We start from the raw sequence: 22459 nt of genomic DNA on the forward strand, positions 1-22459 counted from the left end.
AAAATGGAACTGTTATTAAATGTGTACACTCAAAATGTTCTCTGTCCTAGAATTTAGGTGCTTCAGAGGAAGGTATGTTGGATTAACAGAGTGGACACCCAAGAATATATGGTTGTCAAAATATATGATTGTCCCAATGGTTTACTAGAAAATTCACATTCAGTAAATTTAGCCACATATGAGAGTAAACAATTAGATAACATATATAAAAGGTCCCAGAATTCAAATCATGGTATTCTTAAGAGACTGATATTTGGGAAGACAAATTTAATTTAATAAATCAAAATTTAATCAAGCATATATCAAACTGTTTTAGTCCATTTGGACTGCTATAACAAAATACCACAGAGTGGGTAGCTTATGAACAGTAGAAATTTATTCTTCACAGTTCTGAAAGTTGTAAGTCCAAGATCAAGGTACTAGCATGGTGAAGGCCTTCTTCCTGGTTCATGCCCAGTGCCTTCTTACAGAGATTGTATAGAGTCTCCTTTATAAGGACACTAGTATCATTCATGGGACTCCATCCTCATGACTTAACGATCACTACCTTTCAAAGGCCCTGCCTCCTCATATCATAATGTTGAATGTTAGGATTTCAACATATGATTGGGGGAGGGAAAGGATTCATTTATACCACAGCGCAAGGCCAGGTTAGAGACTGAAGCTTGTTGTCATTTGCAACATGCAAAAAAATACTTAATAAAATTCTTATTGTGGATCAAGCATTGTGTATGAAATAATGATCAAAACAGGTAAAGGCTCTGACTTCCTGAAGCTTACAGTACAGTAGACATTGACTAAGCAATTATTTAAATCAAGATTTTGCTAAGTGCTATGAAGTAACCACTCCAGTGTTATAAAAGAGACCTCATTTAGTGTCACACTAAGGAAAGCCATCTAAGGACACTGGGATGGTCTATGAGTAGAAGTAAGCATAGCAAAGTCTGAGATTGGTCATGGAGAAGGGACTTTAAATATGCAGAATCCAACATTCATGCTCCTTTATCAAGGCTTCCCAAAATAAAAGATAATTTTTGTTGCTAGCTAGCTAGAAGAAACTCCTTAATATCTACTAATTACCTTGTTCTGCCTTCATGATCACCAACCAAACTTTTGATTAATGTAGTGCTTGATATAACTTGCCTTCAGTGTGAGAGGATGAGCCATAGTTCACATAATTGTGCATTTTATAAAATATTTTTGAATTATACTTTGACTTTACATGTTAGTAATCTGCAGAAAGAAAAAGCATTAACTTCAGCATTCTTGGCACATTTGTGTTTTTAGTAAAAATTAGCATATCATTGGGCTTTTCTCAGTCAGTGAATGAGACTAGTTAATGTATGACCAGCTCAGATATATGGATATTTTTAAAATGTGTCTCCAAAGGGGTGCCTGGATAGCTCAGTCAGTTAAATGTCCAAGTCTTGGTTTTGGCTCAGGTCATGATTTCAAGGTTGTGAGATGAGCCCTGCTCCAGGCTTTGGGCTCAGCAGGGGATCTGTTCCCCCTACCTCCTTTGGTGCCTCCCCCTGCTCTCCTGCACACTCTCTCTTGCCTGTGCTCAAATAAAATAAATAAACCTTTTTTAAAGATATGCTCCTCAAATTAGTCTGTATTTATCTAAGTCTTTACCATATTTTAGACAATGATAAATTCATTGAGACAAATGCTGTCTTATAGGGCTAGGGGTACCAGTTTGGATGATCAGAAGGATCTCTTAAGTTTATACAGTCTTCCTTGTTAAACAAGAACTATTAAAACTAATTTATAAAAATAGGGAAATATCTTATTTTAGCCTATTCAATGATTAGAAATGACTAGGAAAATAACTGAGTGGAAGTTATACTAAATAATTAAAGACTATAATTGATAATCAATATTACTTGTTTGCTCTCTCCAATGGAGATAGCATACATCTAGTTGAAGCATGATGAAATATAAATTTAAAAATGAAATATGAAAATAGACTGTAGTAATTTTTAACATTCATGGATGACAATTATCAAATATAATAGATTATTGAAAAAGTATTTTAGAAAATTGTTAATAGCAGTAGTAAATATCGACACAAACCAAAATCATTGCAATAAGTAAGTGCAAAGGAGATTATACAGATTAAAAAAAAACCTTCAGGAAATGATCTAATTCCCTTATCTACTAACTCTTAATATATATGTTTGCATGCATGTGTTTGTGTGTTTTCTTAATTAGTGTAACCTTTATCACATAGACTATATATTCAATATTACACTTGGTTTAACTGCATATTAACATGTCTTGTATTGCATTATTTATAGCAATGCACTCTGCTAAACTCTCAGACTGACATCTCTCAATGACAAAAAATAATCATTGAAAATGGAAGTCAGCTAAACCACAAATCAGTAACCAATGAATTTGTCTCATTTAAAATTCTTAAAATCCCTAAGAATTTTTAGGTCACAGAGGTTGGAAAGTTTTTCTGACAAAGCTAAATGTTGCAGTTGATATTCTTCTTTCTTAGAATAAATTTGCTAAGGTTATTAATTGGGAAATTTAATCATAACTATTTAGCATTAATATTAATTCTCTTTGTAATAGGCAAGAATTACATGAACTTGCATGTTACTTGATGTTAAATATGTAAACATTTTACCTTTAATATTCTATAAAGATTTTAAATATTGCACAAGTTGTGGTGTACACTCTTAAATGTTAACTTCCCTTATAGATGTTAGAGAGATGTATAGAGAAAAATACCCTGCAAGTATTTTTTCTTTCTAATCTAATCTTCAATTGCTTCAAACCCCACTTCTCTTCTCAGACCTCCCATATGACCACTTTCCCTCTACTTCTAGCCTACTTAATGCCTGGGCTTTTCTGTACCTTCATCCTCTGGTTCCTTCTGTCCAGGCTCAACTCCTCTGACTGCAAGAAAGAGCTTAAATATAGAAATATAAACTCTCATAAGCTGTATGAAAGTGGTCCTTTAAATTTTCACATATAACAAACAGGATTAAAATTTCCAAAATTCATTATTTCCAATATATCATTTTTTATTAAATTTTTGTTTAATGAAAGAGAGAGAGAGAGTGAGCTCATGCACAAACAGGATAGTGGCAGAGGTAGAGGGAGAAGCAGGCTCTCCACTGAGCAGGGAGCCCGATGAGGGGCTTGATCCCAGGACCCTGCAATCATGGCTTGAGCTGAAGTCAAACACTCAACCAGCTGAGCCACCCAGGTGCCCCCAATATATTATGTTTTTGATTATGTGGCTATATGGACAAATGAGCCATCATCCTGGTGAATAAAAAACAATATTTCCTCGAATTTCTAATTATGACTTTGCACCTACTCTTTCTTTAATTTATATTTCTAAGTTCATACTTTCAGTCTTTTATAACATAATCTCTTGGAAACATCCCCTGTACTATAATTTGAATAGACAAAGATTCTCCTTGTTAGAGAAGTTTCACTGCACTTGAAACTTTAAAAATTATCTCTGATGTGAAACCATTGTTGAAAGAGTAGCATGATTAAGACTTTCATAACAGAAAGCAAACTGATAGATTTTTTCCATTAAGTTTACTAATCTTAATAAAGGCAAAAAATATATATATATATATATATTTATTCTCTTTTTTTTCAGTCATGGTTACTTTGGTTACAAATGACAACACAGCTCAATCTATCCTTAGCACACACAAAAAAAAACCTAATGACTCAAAAGATGACACTGTCTTTAGGCATGGTTGGCTTCAGGAATTCAGTTGTTGAGAACTCTTTATTTCTCCCTTTCTCGCTCTGTTTGACTTCATTCTCAGATAGATGCTGTTCAAGTGAAGCAACAAGTTGCCCCAGGCAACTGCCAATTCATATATTCCTTGGAGGTTGGCATGCCAGAGAGAAAAATAAAAAGCATGTGTTTTTCCAGATAGCTTCAGTGAAAATCCCAACAAAGATTCTTATTAGCCCAGCTTGGGCCATAGGCTGCTTTTTTGGACTAAGTACTCATCCATGGAAGGAAGAACTGATAAGTCAGATGCATGCATATGCTTACCACTGGGACTTGAAAGTTATGTTCATCCCCCACTAAAACCACTCATTGATCAAGATAATGGTAAAATAGATCTTCAAAGATAGGCATCTTGAGCAAACAGAAAGAATACTTCTTGCTCTTTCTAAGCCTGAATCTACACATTAACTATTTTAAGGAAATTCAGATAACGCACTTTTATAATTTTGTGTTAAATATATATATCTAAATAAAACCTTGGAAGTTTCTTCAGCATGTAGTCATTACTAGCAAAGTAAAACATATTCTCAAAATATTAGTCTTTTTTAATGAATGAAATCCATGCATAGTATTCTGCATGCTGAGCAGCACTGCAACCAAGTAGATAGCAGTGGTTATATTTATGAATTGGGGAATATTTATAAACTGGTGTTAAAATAATCAACTCAAGATTATTTGAAGGAACAAAAATGAGTTTGCGGCTATTCTGATCTGTTTGTTTCTTCTCCTTTAATCTTTTATCTACCACTAGTTTATACATCCCTACTAATTTTGCTACATAATGACAGATACATGATGAAGTAACTAAGATATGAACTTTAATATCAGGATGAGTAGGGGTTTGTGAGGGCAATATTGCCTTTTCCTACTAGCTGTATGTCCTTGGGTAAATGTCTCAACTTCTTAGAATAGAAGATAAGATCAAATAGATTTAGAACACATGGCCATCCTTGTAGCCATTATCTTGCCAATGATATAATTTACTTTGCTCTAATACTTCACCTAAAAATCAATCCAACATCTGACTTTCCTGAATCTGAACTTATGAACACTTATAAACAAAATACATAGTTCTACTTGGCTGTGTCTGCTGATCTATATGGGTAGACTTCTAAGTCTACAAAGGCCTTCAGCACTTCCTAGAAATTCTCTAAATTTCCAGGGCATCTTTCTAATCTAATTTTCAATTACTTCAAACCCCTTTTCTCTTCTCAGACCTCCCATATGACCACTTTCTCTCTACTTCTAGCCTATGTAAAGCCTGGGCTTTTCTGTACCCTCATCCTTTGGTTCCTTCTGTCCAGGCTCAACTCCTCTGGCTTCAGATTTCATCTCCTCCTGCTTCTCTCAGGGCTGTCTCACTATTGATTTCCCTCTTCTTCTATATTTTACATTTTTTTCTCCCTAATGATAGCTTCTGCATTATTTTCTTATTGCTACTGTAAAAAATGACCACAAACTTAGTGGTTTAGAAACCTACACATTTATTATTTCACAGTTCTGGAGCTCAGAGATCTGAGATTGGTCCTAGAGGACTAAACTCAAGATGTCAGCAGAGCTCTGTTCCTCATGAAAGATTTATGGGAGAATCTGCTTCTTTACCTTTTCTGAATTCTAGAGGCTGCCTGGATTTCTTTGCTTGTGGCCTCCAGTTAGGAAGCATATGATTTCAATCTCTGCTTTCATCCTTAATCACATCTGCAAAGCCACTTGTGCTACTTAAGGAAATATGTTCACAGTTTTGAGGCTTAGAGATATAAGCATCTTCAGAGAACCATCATTCCGTCTGCCATCCTTCCCTATCATACTGCCCAATGCTCATTTCTAGTCTTTCCTCTTAGCCCTGCTATGTGATCACTTAATTTCTAACCTCTTCAGAAACAATCTCTTGGAGTTATCTACTTAGTTTTTGTTTTGTTTTGTTTTGTTTTGTTTTTTTATCACCCTACATACACATACACACACATTGTTAGAAACCAATTCCAGATCGGAGGAGGGGCAAGATGGCAGAAGAGTAGGGTCCCCAAGTCACCTGTCCCCACCAAATTACCTAGATAACTTTCAAATCATCCTGAAAATCTACGAATTCGGCCTGAGATTTAAAGAGAGAACAGCTGAAACGCTACAGTGAGAAGAGTTCGCGCTTCTATCCAGGTAGGAAGACGGGGAAAAAGAAATAAAGAAACAAAAGGCCTCCAAGGGGGAGGGGCCCGCGAGGAGCCAGGCTGAGGCCGGGGCGAGTGTCCCCAGGACAGGAGAGCCCCGTCCCGGAGACGCAGGAGCTGCACCATCTTCCCGGGCGGAAAGGGGCTCGTGGGGAGTTGGAGCAGGACCCAGGAGGGCGGGGATGCCCTCGGGTTCCCCGGGACAGTAACAGAGCAACTGCGCGCCCAGGAGAGTGCGCCGAGCTCCCTAAGGGCTGCAGCGCGCACGGCGGGACCCGGAGCAGCTCCGGGGGCTCGGGCGGCGGCTCCGCGGAGGGGGCTGCGGGGCGGGAGCAGCTCGGGGGGGCTCGGGCGGGCTCGGGCAGAGGAAGAGGCTCCGTGCGGAGGGGGCTGCGGGGCGGGAGCAGCTCGGTGGCTCGGGGGCGGCTCCGCGGAGGGGGCTGCGGGGCGGGAGCGCGAATCCAACAGCGCAGGCCCCGGGCACAGGGCGCCGGGACACAGCCCGGGATCCGGCCTCCCCCGGGACAGGCAGAGGCCGGGAGGGCCCAGGACAGCGAGGACGCTCCTGCCCGAGCTGAGCAGATCAGCGGCCCCGCCCCGGAGCCTCCAGGCCCTGCAGACGGAGAGCTCTGGAGCTACTGCGGGGCTGACTCCAGGGCTCCAGAGCTGGCCCCGCCATTGCGGTGGTTCCTCCTGGGGCCTCACGGTGTAAACAACCCCCACTGAGCCCTGCACCAGGCAGGGGCAGAGCAGCTCCCCCAAGTGCTAACACCTGAAAATCAGCACAACAGGCCCCTCCCCCAGAAGACCAGCTAGACGGACAAGGTCCAGGGGAAGTCAAGAGACTTAAAGTACACAGAATCAGAAGATACTCCCCTGTGGTTTTTTTTTTTTTTTCTTTTTGATTTCTGATTGCTTCCCCCACCCTTTTTCCCCCTTTCTTTCTTTTTCTTTCTCTTCTTCTTCTTTTTTCCTTTTTCCTTCCTTTTTTCTTTTTTCTTTTTTTCTTTTCTTTCCTTCTTTCTCTCTCTTTTTCTCCTTTTCCCAATACAACTTGCTTTTGGCCACTCTGCACTGAGCAAAATGACTAGAAGGAAAACCTCACCTCAAAAGAAAGAATCAGAAACAGTCCTCTCTCCCACAGAGTTACAAAATCTGGATTACAATTCAATGTCAGAAAGCCAATTCAGAAGCACTATTATACAGCTACTGGTGGCTCTAGAAAAAAGCATAAAGGACTCAAGAGACTTCATGAGTGCAGAATTTAGAGCTAATCAGGCAGAAATTAAAAATCAATTGAATGAGATGCAATCCAAACTAGAAGTCCTAACGACGAGGGTTAACCAAGTGGAAGAACGAGTGAGTGACATAGAAGACAAGTTGATGGCAAAGAGGGAAACTGAGGAAAAAAGAGACAGACAATTAAAAGACCATGAAGACAGATTAAGGGAAATAAACGACAGCCTGAGGAAGAAAAACCTACGTTTAATTGGGGTTCCCGAGGGCGCCGAAAGGGACAGAGGGCCAGAATATGTATTTGAACAAATCCTAGCTGAAAACTTTCCTAATCTGGGAAGGGAAACAGGCATTCAGATCCAGGAAATAGAGAGATCCCCCCCCTAAAATCAATAAAAACCGTTCAACACCTCGACATTTAATAGTGAAGCTTGCAAATTCCAAAGATAAAAAGAAGATCCTTAAAGCAGCAAGAGACAAGAAATCCCTGACTTTTATGGGGAGGAATATTAGGGTAACAGCAGACCTCTCCACAGACACCTGGCAGGCCAGAAAGGGTTGGCAGAATATATTCAGGGTCCTAAATGAGAAGAACATGCAATCAAGAATACTTTATCCAGCAAGGCTCTCATTCAAAATGGAAGGAGAGATAAAGAGCTTCCAAGACAGGCAGGAACTGAAAGAATATGTGACCCCCAAACCAGCTCTGCAAGAAATTTTAAGAGGGACTCTTAAAATTCCCCTTTAAGAAGAAGTTCAGTGGAACAGTCCACAAAAACAAGGACTGAATAGATATCATGATGACACTAAACTCATATCTGTCAATAGTAACTCTGAACGTGAACGGGCTTAATGACCCCATCAAAAGGCACAGGGTTTCAGACTGGATAAAAAAGCAGGACCCATCCGTTTGCTGTCTACAAGAGACTCATTTTAGACAGAAGGACACCTACAACCTGAAAATAAAAGGTTGGAGAACCATTTACCATTCAAATGGTCCTCAAAATAAAGCAGGGGTAGCCATCCTTATATCAGACAAACTAAAATTTACCCCGAAGACTGTAGTGAGAGATGAAGAGGGACACTATATCATACTTAAAGGATCTATTCAATAAGAGGACTTAACAATCCTCAATATATATGCTCCGAATGTGGGAGCTGCCAAATATATAAATCAATTATTAACCAAAGTGAAGAAATACTTAGATAATAATACACTTATACTTGGTGACTTCAATCTAGCTCTTTCTATACTCGATAGGTCTTCTAAGCACAATATCTCCAAAGAAATGAGAGCTTTAAATGATACACTGGACCAGATGGATTTCACAGATATCTACAGAACTTTACATCCAACCTCAACTGAATACAATTCTTCTCAAGTGCACATGGAACTTTCTACAGAATAGACTGCACCCAAAAGCATAAGATACCTAGGAATAAACCTAACCAAAGAGGTAAAGGATCTATACCCTAAAAACTATAGAACACTTCTGAAAGAAATTGAGGAAGACACAAAGAGATGAAAAAATATTCCATGCTCATGGATTGGCAGAATTAATATTGTGAAAATATCAATGTTACCCAGGGCAATTTACACGTTTAATGCAATCCTTATCAAAATATCATGGACTTTCTTCAGAGAGTTAGAACAAATTATTTTAAGATTTGTGTGGAATCAGAAAAGACCCCGAATAGCCAGGGGAATTTTAAAAAAGAAAACCATATCTGGGGGCATCACAATGCCAGATTTCAGGTTGTACTACAAAGCTGTGGTCATCAAGACAGTGTGGTACTGGCACGAAAACAGACACATAGATCAGTGGAACAGAATAGAGAACCCAGAAGTGGACCCTGAACTTTATGGTCAACTAATATTCGATAAAGGAGGAAAGACTATCCATTGGAAGAAAGACAGTCTCTTCAATAAATGGTGCTGGGAAAATTGGACATCCACATGCAGAAGAATGAAACTAGACCACTCTCTTGCACCATACACAAAGATAAACTCAAAAGGGATGAAAGATCTAAATGTGAGACAAGATTCCATCAAAATCCTAGAGGAGAACACAGGCAACACGCTTTTTGAACTTGGCCACAGTAACTTCTTGCAAGATACATCCACGAAGGCAAAAGAAACAAAAGCAAAAATGAACTATTGGGACTTCATCAAGATAAGAAGCTTTTGCACAGCAAAGGATACAGTCAACAAAACTCAAAGACAACCTACAGAATGGGAGAAGATATTTGCAAATGACGTATCAGATAAAGGGCTAGTTTCCAAAATCTATAAAGAACTTATTCAACTCAACACCAAAGAAACAAACAATCCAATCATGAAATGGGCAAAAGACATGAAGAGACATCTCACAGAGGAAGACATAGACATGGCCAACATGCACATGAGAAAATGCTCTGCATCACTTGCCATCAGGGAAATACAAATCAAAACCACAATGAGATACCACCTCACACCAGTGAGAATGGGGAAAATTAACAAGGCAGGAAACCACAAGTGTTGGAGAGGATGCGGTGAAAAGGGAACCCTCTTACGCTGTTTGTGGGAATGTGAACTGGTGCAGCCACTCTGGAAAACTGTGTGGAGGTTCCTCAGAGAGTTAAAAATAGACCTGCCCCATGACCCAGCAATTGCACTGTTGGGGATTTACCCCAAAGATTCAGATCCAATGAAACGCCAGGACACCTGCACCCCGATGTTTCTAGCAGCAATGTCCACAATAGCCAAACTGTGGAAGGAGCCTCGGTGTCCATCGAAATATGAGTGGATAAAGAAGATGTGGTTTATGTATACAATGGAATATTACTCAGCCATTAGAAACGACAAATACCCACCATTTGCTTCAACGTGGATGGAACTGGAGGGTATTATGCTGAGTGAAGTAAGTCAGTCGGAGAAGGACAAACATTATATGTTCTCATTCATTTGGGGAATATAAATAATAGTGAAAGGGAATATAAGGGAAGGGAGAAGAAATATCAGAAAGGGAGACAGAACGTAAAGACTGCTAACTCTGGGAAACGAACTAGGGGTGGTGGAAGGGTAGGAGGGTGGGAGGTGGGGGTGAATGGGTGACGGGCCCTGAGGGGGGCACTTGACGGGATGAGCACTGGGTGTTATTCTGTATGTTGGTAAATTGAACACCAATAAAAAATAAATTTATTAAAAAAAAAAAAAAGAAACCAATTCCATCAAGGCCACTGTGATTTTTTATCACAAGCTCCTTTTCAGTTTCTGCCTTACTTGACCTTTTGGAAACATTTATGCCATTGACAACACATTCCTTCTTGAAAAACATTTTTATAGGCTTCTGTAGAATCTACCTTTCTAGTTTTCCACCTATGTCTGTTTGTCTTTCTTTCTTTCTTCTGTGTTTCAGGATTTTTTTTTTTTGCATATAATTTTCATGTTAGTTTATTTTTGGGTTCTATTCATAGCCTTATTCTCTCTCTCTCTCTCTCTCTTTAAAAGATTTTATTTATCTATTCATGAGAGACACACACACACAGAGGCAGAGACACAGGCAGAGGGAGAAGCAGGCCCCACGGCAGGAGCCCGATGCAGGACTCGATCCGGGACTAGATCCCGGGACTCGATCCTGGGACTCAATCCTGGGACTCCAGGATCAAGCCCTGGGCTGAAGGCAGGCACTAAACTGCTGAGCCACCCAGGGATCCCCCATAGCCTTATTCTCTATACTGTACATAGTTTCTTGTAACTTGTCTCAAATATATTACCATCAAATTCTTTTAGGAATACCAAGGGCTTTCTAGTTTCTATTTTTAGTATATCTCTCTTTTTTATTTCTATTTTAGAGAGAGGAGGAGAAGAGAGACAGAGAGACAGAGAATCTCCAGGAGACTCCCAACTGAGTGTGGAATACACGTGGGGCTTAATCCCAGGACCTTGAGATTATGACCTGAGCCAAAACCAAGACTTGGTCATTTAACCAACTGAGTCACCCATGTGCCCCTGAAATTATTATTCTTTGAATGAAGACCCTGATATCCTCATTTTGCAAATTATAGACCCAGTTCTACTCTTAGATAAAATTTTCATTTCTTAATAGAGCTTATAAGACTTTCAAAACTGGGTCCTTTCCTCTATCTGTTCAGCCACTTATATTGCTCTGTCTGCAACTACACCACACTATACCACACTACAACACACACACACACACACACACACACAGAAAGGAAACACACACACCCATACATACATACCCATCAGGCATCTGCTGTCCATCTCCAACTCTCTATTAAACTACTTTTCAATCTGTAGATCTACTTCAAAATTACTTTCTCTGACAAGCCTTACGATACACCATCCCAGAGCTAGCCCCAATAACTGATTATCTCTACTTCTCTCTTATGGCACTCATCTCTCTCTGTGGTAGCTGTTATTTCCTTCTTTTTATGTCTTCTGCATGATGCTAAGGTATTTACTACTTTATCCATAGTGTGCTATATAGTTCCCATAGTATTGTAGATATTTATATGTACTTAATATTTAATTGTGAATGGGAAAAACAGTAATTTTCCTTTTCTTATTTTTTAAATAGAAATACACAGGTAGGATCATCTGGGTGGCTCAGTAGGTGAAGCATCTGCCTTTGGTTCAGGACATGATCTTAGAGTCCTGAGATTGAGCCCCATATCAGGTTCTTTGCTCAGTGGGGATCCTGCTTCTCCCTCTACCTCTGCTGCTCCCTCTGCTTGTGTGCTCTCTCTCTCTCTAAGTAAACAAATAAAATCTTATTTTTTAAAAAAGAAATACAAAGGTAAATGCTAACTCTGTCTAAGTAATATGGACCTGTGCCAGCAAATAAAACATACTTATATTTCTATTTGATCAGATTTGCACATCTACCAAAATTCAGGGAAACACTATCATCTTGGGTTTTACTTCTACAAATATCATAAGAAAAGGGAGTATTTTTCAAACCAGAGCACAACACTTCAAAATTATAGCATTTGTATTTAACTACTCTCTTTTTTTTACTTTTATAGGGATGGTCTTTTATTGTTATATAAGTATTATTATTCTGAAAAAACAAGACTATTGTTAGCTAAACCCTATGATGAAGACCAAAAAAAGTAAAAAATTTTAAGGTCAATTTTCCTGCACTACTATGATTTTTAAAATAACCCTATTTTTAAAATAACCCATATAAATAAAAGACAATGGGGGAAATGAACTTATAAATGCATAGAGGAGAGAGATATATCCTAAGGTTTTTGTTTTGTTTGTAAATGAATAGCATCATGGCTCACAATGCTTGAAAGGCATTACAAAGTAAGAAGGCATTACAAAGTAAGTGTCTACAAATGTTGAAGGTGGATCAGGGTGAGAAATATTTCTGCACCACATAATTTTGTCCTAATGCCTAGTCTCGAGTTCCTCAGAAGTGTTAGGCAGTATAATAAATCTGAATTGGCTATAGCTCTACAAAATTATTTAGACTTTATTATCATCAATCACTGAATGATGATCATCATTCTCATGAGACAATATTTACTAAGAATCCCACAGTGCTCAAAATGCTAGGGGAATTGCAATAAATAAGAATATAGTATCTTAATTTGATTAATTTATAATTTTTGAATTTTATTTTAAATTCTATTAAACAAGGACCCTCTTCCTTGTTACACAAATGAAAATGTGAATTTACTTTCTTAAGTCTTGTCATTTATGTTTCTGCAAACTGATTTTACCACATGTCCATGTAGCTCCATTAACCTGAGAGCATTTCTCATATGTGTAAAGGAGCAGGAAGATTAAGCTAGGTAAAAACTTACAGACACTATCAGCTTTAGTGAAACTAATAAAAAATAATAAAACATAAAACTAATTGAAAAATGATGCATAGAAGTACAAGAAAATCATGTGATCATATGACCCAGGAAGAAAGGATTTATATGCTGAGCACACATATGGCTCCAGCATAAAAAACAGATGTTCTCCCTAGCACTATTCTATAACCGTATTTGGGTACAGCTCAGAGGCAGGGGTGAGTGGTAGGTAAGGGATTGCCAGTCAGATCCAGGCTGTGTTCATTAGAGAAGTGGTGACAGGTGATAACGGAAACTCATTTTTCCCTTTCAAGAGCTATCTGCTAAAGGAGAATTGTCAGTCAGCCTTTGGGACTCTTTGCCCATGTGCAGATGTTACACTTCTTTTGGTGCATACTCAGGTCTGTCATTAACACCTTCACAGTCTCCTATATTTGGGCGGAGAAGAGAGTGTGTTTCCCTCTTATGGGGGAAACACACTCAGTTTTTTGCTCTGCCATAGTTAAAAACAAAATGGTAATTCTTTCTGGGACCTCATTTATGCTTTAGATGTTCTAGTTTGAAAATTTAGGTTCCTCCTCAATGTTATGACAAGGTTTACCATTTGTCTGAATATACCACTGCCTTAGAAAATGGGAAGCTAATTAGCAAGGCAATAGATCTTTCCTCATCCTGTCTCACTTTTACTACTTATTTTTATTATTTTTTAAAGATTTATTTATTTATTTTGAGAGAGAGAGGTGAGGGAGGGGCAGAGGGAGAGAGAATTACAAGCAGACTCTCCACTGGGTGAAGTACTATACAGAGCTCAATCCCAGGACTCAGATCATGACCTAAGCCAAAAACAAGAGTTGGCTGTTTAACTGACTGAGCTGCCCAGGAGCTCCTTAGCACTTATTATTACTATTTTTTAGATTTTATTTATTTATTCATGAGAGACACAGGGAGAGAGAGAGGCAGAGACAAGAGAGAAGCAGGTTCCCTGCAGGAGCCCAATATGGGACTTGATCCCAGGACCCGGGGATCATGACCTGAGCCAAAGGCAGACTCAACCACTGAGCCACCCAGATGCCCCCTTACCACTAATTTTTAATGCTGTCCCACCCTTGATTATGCAAGCTAGTTGTTTGCTGAAATGTCTTTCCTCAAAGTTTAAAAAAGAAAGAAAAAAATCACCTCAAAGGCCTATTGATTTTTTAAGCATGTTCTAGTATTGCAAGTTAGAGATGGAATGGTAATTAGTTTATGGTTGAAGGTTGATTTCCTGTTCTCAAGAGCAAGGATGATATGTTATGCTTATTAGTAATAAATAACTTAGAAATTGTTAGAATAGGCACTCAGGATATACACGTGGAATTTAAACGCTGCATAGCCAGGGTTTATGACTATAAATATGATGCAGTTTTTATTCCCTTGATGACAAAGTGATGGTCACGAATGTCTGGTACTTCTGTTGGGCACACTGTTATATTGTACTCTTAATATTCCTGTTTAAAAAGGGTGTATTCAGGTGACTGGCTCAGTTTATGAAATGTGGGCAGAAATAATGTGTCATCTTTGGAATGGAAGCCTAAGCAGCCAGTGCATGCCATATTGCATTTCCTTCCTCATTAACTGCCATACCTCAATCCTGAAAGGAAGAGATAGGGCTTCTGCCAACCTTAAGGAGCTGGAATTAATAGAATCTCCTGCCAGCCTACATCAAACGGACAACTTGGGTGAAAAACAAACATTTGATGTTGTTAGCCACGAGGATTGGGGATTATTTGTTACTGCAATATAACATAGCCCTCCTGACTTAGGCGAAGTGAAATCAAAACTGAAACTAAAAGAAGGAATAGGAATTAATTGGAAGAAAGGAAAGGGAGGAGTATTCTAAACAAAGAAGGTTGTCATAGGCAAGGGGACAAACAGATTTCAAAGTTCATCTTTGGGGGGAAAAAAATCACAAAATTAGGAACTTGGGCTTGATAAAATCAAGGAAATATCCAAATATAGGTTTTTAACCACATATTGAAGACAATGAACAGAATTGGTGAAGTTTTCAATGAAATATGGTATGAAGGACATATCAAGTATATATTAGGAAGAATCAAAGTGTACTTTTACTAGAAAGCATGTACTTCCTAGCAATCTTGTGTTACCCTCCCTACTCCTTTCTGTAGCCCATAATAATTATGATCTGTAAGGACTCCTCAAATCCAACTTTTGGCCTCTCAGAAATCTGTAGGTTTTTTTTTTATGTCTTTATAGCCCATAAGTATTTAAAAAGATGTACCAGAAAATTAAGCCAAATGAAACTTACAGATGCTGAGTTTTAGTGAAACTTAGGATATTGCCCCAATTACAAAACAAGATATTGCAAATAAGGTTGAAAATTTAAATGGAATAGAAGTTATATTATAACATATTTCTTTAATATTAATTTAAATGTTTTTAAAATATTATATTTGAATAGTAAATATTACATAGGGATTCTTTTTATTTCAATTCGAACTTCTATTCAAAATGTAAAAGAGAGCTCCTGGGTGGCTTGGTGGGCTAAGCTTCTGCCTTCAGCTCAAGTCATGATCTCAGGGTCCTGAGACTGAGCCCCATGTTGGGTTTCCTGCTCAGTGTGAAATCTGTTCTTTTCTCTCCGTCTGCCCCTTTCCCTGCTCTCCGTCTGCCCCTTTGCCTGCTTGTGCCCCTTTCCCTGCCCCTTTCCCCTTTCCCCACTCTCTCTCTCTTTCTCTAATAAATAAGTTAATAAATAATAAATTTCAAAAATAAAATGTAAAAGAAATGGCTCTTGAAAATACTGACGAATAAAGCAAAAGGATACATACAGTACTCTCTTCCTGCTGCTTGTCAATCAGCCTATCCATGGACAGAAAGGGTAATAATACCTATGTGCTCATAGAATTTAGATGATCTCAACATGTGATCTCAGTTCCGGGTTTATACCTTTACTGAGTGTAAACAAGGACTCATACTCTATAGTCATAGCCAATCCCTTGGGCACAAAGTTCTTTGCATGGCATCCTTTACAATAGATTTCAATTTCTTTCTTATACAATTGTTGATTCAAAATCCCTCCCACACTTGGCACATAGGAAACGATTTTTTGTGCTAAGTTTTTCCAGCTCCAATTACCTCCTCAGCAGCATTACAGAATCCCCACATGTGGAACACTTCCCAGAACCTCTGTATTTCCTTTTCTTTTTAAAAGAATATTTTATTTATTCATGAGAGATACAGAGAGAGAAGTACAGACACAGGCAGAGAGAGAAGCAGGCTCCTTTGCAGGGCGCCCCATAATCTGGGGACTCCAAGATCAAGCCCTGAGTGGAAGGCACACGTTCAGCCACTGAGCCACCCAGGTGTCCCAGTGCCTCTGTATTTCTGAGAAAATTTCAAAGTGTTTGGGTCTCTGGTAGCCATATGTGGTTGAACACATTCGGGTTTGCTGCCCATCCTTTCCCCACTGCCCATGACGAAAGTGCCAGTGCCCTGGCTGCAATGGTAGCCTTCCAGCCTATCCTTCCTTCCATACCAAGTTTTGCAAGTAGATCTCTTCATCATGCATCATTGCTGCCATACCATCTAAATTTGTCCTGCAACCCATGCATAGAGAGCACCAGCAGTGGAAGCTTCTGCCAGCACCTTGAATCTCTTCCGCATGGTTCACAGTGTTCCCACAGCCCCCATTCTTGTTTCTAGCTCCCCAGGTGAGCAATTGAATTGGAGTTAGGACCACACATTGCTGGTGGGATCTAGGAAGGCAAACCAGAGGGAGCCCTAGGGGAGTCAGGGAGCCCAGGAAAGCCTTTACAAGGTTGGATGTATGGACAATTATTTCATGGAGTCTTTATATTTTCATTTTTTCCCAATAATCGTATATTATCTCAATACTGATTAATTTGTGTATTTAATTGCTGAATGCTGGTCCTTTAAAAAGCACCAGTTATTATTAAATTTACTGTTAGTTGAAATTATTCTTGTTCTTTAAGAACCATTATTTATTTCTTAATACTACGCATATTCAATTATTTTTCTTTAGATTCTTAAAAAATAATAACTACTGGGAAAAAACAATTCAAACAAAATGCAAACTAATTTGGTTACAAATCTTCAAAATAATTGTCAAATTTCATTGACTATTTTGTTGTTCTATAGTTAGTATGGAAATAAATGGGCTATAAATAATCAGGCTTGTGAAATATAAATCTAAGCTTGTCAAGCTTAGCTAGTTAGAAAGTGTTGTTTTTTTTTTTTTGTATTTCCGTTAGTCATAAAAGATATGTAGAATTGCTTCCATGTCAGTTTTAAGTAGCTGAACATTTCTATATATGCATATTGCCTAGGGATATTGGAAATAGAAATTCCCCCAAAATTAAGTACCAGATTGTCAAGAAGCATAAACACAAGGGGTAAAATTTTACCTTTAGCTATGTTAATGCAAATCTAGTCACAGTCATGAATATATTATTTTTATTCTTCTGAATCAGAGATTGCTATATCAGAAATAGAAATTTAGCCCATTTATCCTGTGGATATAATGCATTACATATGTACCAGAGAGCAAATCTTTTTTTGTTCCTTTTTTTTTTTCCTGGTAATACAAAATAGAGCTAGTAGCTCCTTTTCTTATAGAATCTGAGAAGTCTCTCCAACCCTAATATGGCTAAGCAACCAACAAGATCATTATTTTAGTGTAAATCAGAATAGTGCTTGATATAAATCATTTCAGTGTAAATCAGACTCAGTGCCTGAGTTCACTGAATTGATCGGTGAGCTTAGTGAACCACGGGCTAATTGCATGAAGCAACCCTACCTATCATGAAATTGATGAGTTATTTTTCGGTCTTGATCAAATTGAAGAGTCATTTTAGTATTGTGTAGACAAAGTTCAAATTTATCAGAATTTTCCCAGGACACTATCTAGATGGCTATATTTCCCATAAATACATATTTGGAGGTATAGTACAGAGTGTGTGTGTGTAGAGGGGAATGGGAGTTCGTAGTCCTTAGATATCATGTAATATATTGCATTATTATGTTTGCTTACTTTACCACTCAAAATGCAGAAGCCATAGATAACAACTAAACATTATTTCAGATAAGAAAATGCAATATCTTTGAGTTTTTATTTAAAATGGAAACACACCAAGATAATTTGAAACTATGTCTTCATTAATATTTTAGCTTATATTCATATTGCTGATGTACATATCAAAGTATTATTTTTTCCTGTCATTTATTTTAGTTGTTTTCATGAACTCCACAGCAGAATTGTAGATGGGTATGCTGGAATGATAAGATATCCATAAATAGACACACTGGACATTCTATAAATTACCATGTATTTAACTTGTCTAGGAGCTGATCTTGAAGAGAGATCATGAATCATAATAATCCAAGTGCTGTGTCCCAATACATAAAGATAGCTAGTATTTACTGAGTAGTTGGATAGACCAGGTATAATCCAAGGGTTTTACCTGAATTTTAATTTGGTCTTCTCAACAGCCCTGTGATATATGCACTGTTACTACCTATTATTTGCACATGAGAAAAGTAAGGCTTAGAGAGTTTAAGTCACTAATTTTAGCAGTATAACTTGTGGTCTTTTTTTCCTCTAGTTTTATTGAGAAATAATTGACATGTATCACTGTATAAGTTTAAGGTATACAGTATGATGGCTTGATTTACATGAATTGTGAAATGACTACCACAATAGGCTTAGCTAATATCCATCACCTCTTATAGATAAAATAAAAAGAAAGGGAAAAAAATGTCCCTTTGTGATACATACATAGCTTGTCTTCTTAAACAACGTGATGTAACAATGTGGGATTTTCCTCAATGTAAGAGTTCCTTGAATAGCAAGATTAATTTTGTGCAATTAGCAAAGTAAAATTTAAACCAAGCTTTCATTCTGTCTTTAACACTTACCACATTGGAACACTGGAACTTTCAATGCTGTTACCAGTGCCTCATAGGATGAATATAATGCCATGACCAAAAGGAAAAAGAGGAAAGCCATAGAGGGACATAGAAAGCAGATTGACATTACTGAGGCTTATCACATGGCTCCACTTGAAACATCAAATAATGGAGTGTTTAAAGAATCAGAGCTAATAGGTCAATTCATTTCTTTACATAGGTGCTCTTATTCTTTTCAGATATAAATTAGTCCAATCATATCAAATATCATGCACTGTGTGTAGAGTTGGGTAATGATCTCCATCAAATAATGAGTGTGGAGGGTACACTTCACTCTGAGTGCCTTCTGTTCCAGCTGTTTCTACTTATCTTAATTTTCTTAATTGGGTTACGATTAGGCTGTGAATGAGATGTTAACATGGGAATTGGAGCTTTTCAACAAAAGGGTTTACTTTCTTTATTGTTTTGTGGTTCTTAACTTTCAGAGGCCTATTTCTTGCTACATGTTAATCAAAAATATTACAAAGTGTTTAAGATAAGCTTATGCTGTATAAAGAATAACCTATTTACATCCCTGCAGATCTAACAACTTGCCTGCAAGAAAACCACTGTTTGGGAAAAAATTCAATTTCTTTAGGTGATGAGATGTTTGTTTAAAAACTATTATAATTTCTCATCTGTTTCTTTCATTGTCTCCAGGCCTGACTTCACTTACTAATAGGAAAGCTCTCAGCTGAACAAGGTTGGGGTTGCAATAGTAAAAGTGAAGTCCAGGGTCTTGCCATTGAAGGTCTTACCTTCATATCAACGGCATCAGCATCACCTGGGAAATTGTTGGAAATTCAGACTCTTAGACTCAGTTTAGCTTCAATCCTATTGAAACCGAATCTGCATTTTAACAAGATCTCCAGGTAATTTATATGCACATTAAAGTTGAGAAACCCTGTTAGAGTCTGATTATAGCAACAAATGAAAGGCAATTCCAAATTTTAAAAAAAGGAATTAATTGTCTTGTGCATTCTGATCATATATTAAGAACATATGAAATCCCAGCTAGGTAAAGTAGTCTTATGACAATTAGATTTAAATTTTTAATAGCATCAGTACTTCAGATTTTAAAAATAGGTTAAAAGATTTAAAAAGCATTATGTAAGAAAGGTACAGAACCAGAGTTCAGTTGGCAAGTGTTATTACATTGGTTCCTTATGCTGTTATTCTCTAAGGAAGCAAGACAATCCAATTTTCTTATCCTATATGGGTCAGTGGTGCCCTATGTTTGAAGACTGACGTAAGGCTCTAGAGTCTGTGGAAAGCATTTCATTCCATCCGTAACTTTCCCCACTGTTTTCTTACTTGTTTTAATAATTGTAAGCCTTTTATTTATCATTTAATTTCACTTTACTCAATGAAGTGTACTCTACCATTAAAAAAAAATTAACCAGTAACATATTTTCAGAACCTCTTTTCCAAAGGAACAGAGTTCTTGAGGAATGCTGTGCGACTATTTGAGTTGCCAGCACTTGTCAAGGTGACTTAGTTGAGATTTTTACAGTTACCTTTGAGAGGCAGAAGACACGTGTGAAGGTTTTCTTTTCTAAAAATATTTATTTATTCATGAGAGACACACAGAGAGGCAGAGACACAGGCAGAGAGAGAAGCAGACTCCCCGATATGGGACTCAAGCCCAGGACACTGTGATCACACCCTGATCCAAAGGCAGGCACTCAACCACTGAGCCACCCAGGCATTCCCCACCTGTGAAGGTTTTCTTTTCTTTTCTTTCTTTTCTTCTTTTCTTTTCTTTTCTTTTTTTTCTTTTCTTTTCTTTTCTTTTCTTTTCTTTTCTTTTTTTAAGATTTTTTAATTTACTTATTCATGAGAGACACAGAAGGAGAGAGAGAGACAGGGACACAGGCAAAGGGAGAAGCAGGCTCCATGCAGGGAGCCTGATATGGGACTCGATCCCCAGTCTCCAGGATCATGCCCTGGGCTGAAGGTAGCGCTATACTGCTGAGCCACCCAGGCTCCCGGAAGGTTTTCATCCTGTTAGTGGTCACTGTTATCTTTCTTCACTTGTTTCTTGGCTGTCCTGAGATTTTAAAATGTCATCAACAAATTTTATCTGTACTTTAATTATTGGACTACCCAATTCCTGGCTGAAGAAGGTTTTTTAAAATTTCTATAACTGATCTGATGGCTAGGAGTGGTACTATTTAGAATGATTTACCCAGGCTTAAAGATTATTTCTGTGCAATTTTCCATGCACTTCATTTTATCCACATTATTTCATCACTCAGAATGTCAGTATGTCCCTGTCCTATAGCTTCCTTTACTATCATCATCAAATATTAGCAGTCCAGATAGCTCAAGCCTGCAGGGACTAGGCTTCTGATGCTTCCATAATGATTATAGAACTTGAATATATCTCCTGATCTGTAACTGTATTCTGAGATAATGATGGGATTGCCATCTTTTGCATTCTGTTTACCTGCCACATGTTGATTAAGGCAGCAAACACTGGTTCCATATATTGCTGGCCAAGTATGTCATTCCTTATTTCTACACAGTCTCTTCACTGGAAGAAGATTATATGCTTCTGATCAACTCAATCCCTTTCTGTATACCCTCGTAGGTACACATCGGACATTTCTTCCAGTGGATCTCTGTGGCCTTCTGTACTGTTTACTGCCTGAGCACCGTTTTTTGGGGATAAAGATATACTTTGTGTGTTTACATCTCATCCCATCATCAGAGAATATGGCAATCTTTGTAGACTTTGCTTCTTGGTATATCTATGCCTTTGTGCATTACCTGTGTAGAAAGTTGAATTTCTAGAAATTTGAAGCTCTTTTCTATAGTGTCCCCTTCCTGATGCTTTGTCCTTATCATTGTGGCAACTCTTTTTCATGCTGGACTAGATGGGGTGTTTCTACTCACTGCTGGATCTTTTGTGGCCTAATAACCATATTCACATTCTCCATGCTAGCATCAGCCAACAATTTGATTTTGATACTATTTTGTTACCTCCAAGAATAAACCCAAATAACACAGGTATACAAATGTCTTCATTGTCTCTATGACGCTTCTTAAAGGGTAGGAGGAGAATCGGTAAAGTATCCTCCAGACTGAGAAGGAATTTTGAAACCAAAATATAATGCAAGCCACAACATACTGTTTACACAGAGTTTTAGTCAGGGTAACTTAGTGACAGAAAGAAAGTGGGGCTGACGATCCAGGGCATCCACAACAATTCTCTGCTCCCATTCTCTGAAGATATTCGTCACCAAGCCTTGACCTTAATCCCCAGCTCCTATAGAGATAAGGACAGGGTGGTGGGGTCACATGGTAGTTATCTCCAGTGGGGCCATCTGTACACCAGTCATTTCTAATGGCTAGCTAAAGTGGAGATTGCTATACTTTCTTTCCCTTTAGGGAAAATCAGAACAAGCCTTTCTGCATTCTGATCAGGGCTTACATTAACTTCCAGGGGGCCTAGAACATGTAGCCTTGAGGGAGGGACATCATTGTTTGGACAACAAGATGG

General features: G+C 38.1%; 1 pseudogene; it reads right to left on the reverse strand.

The window, feature by feature from the left end:
- LOC112657895 (cysteine and glycine-rich protein 2-like) overlaps positions 1-21823 on the reverse strand; it is a 121338-nt pseudogene extending 99515 nt beyond the window's left edge.
- Positions 21824-22459: the final 636 nt, after the last annotated feature.

Source organism: Canis lupus, chromosome 8 (assembly GCF_003254725.2).
Source record: "Canis lupus dingo isolate Sandy chromosome 8, ASM325472v2, whole genome shotgun sequence".
Lineage (NCBI taxonomy): Eukaryota > Metazoa > Chordata > Mammalia > Carnivora > Canidae > Canis > Canis lupus.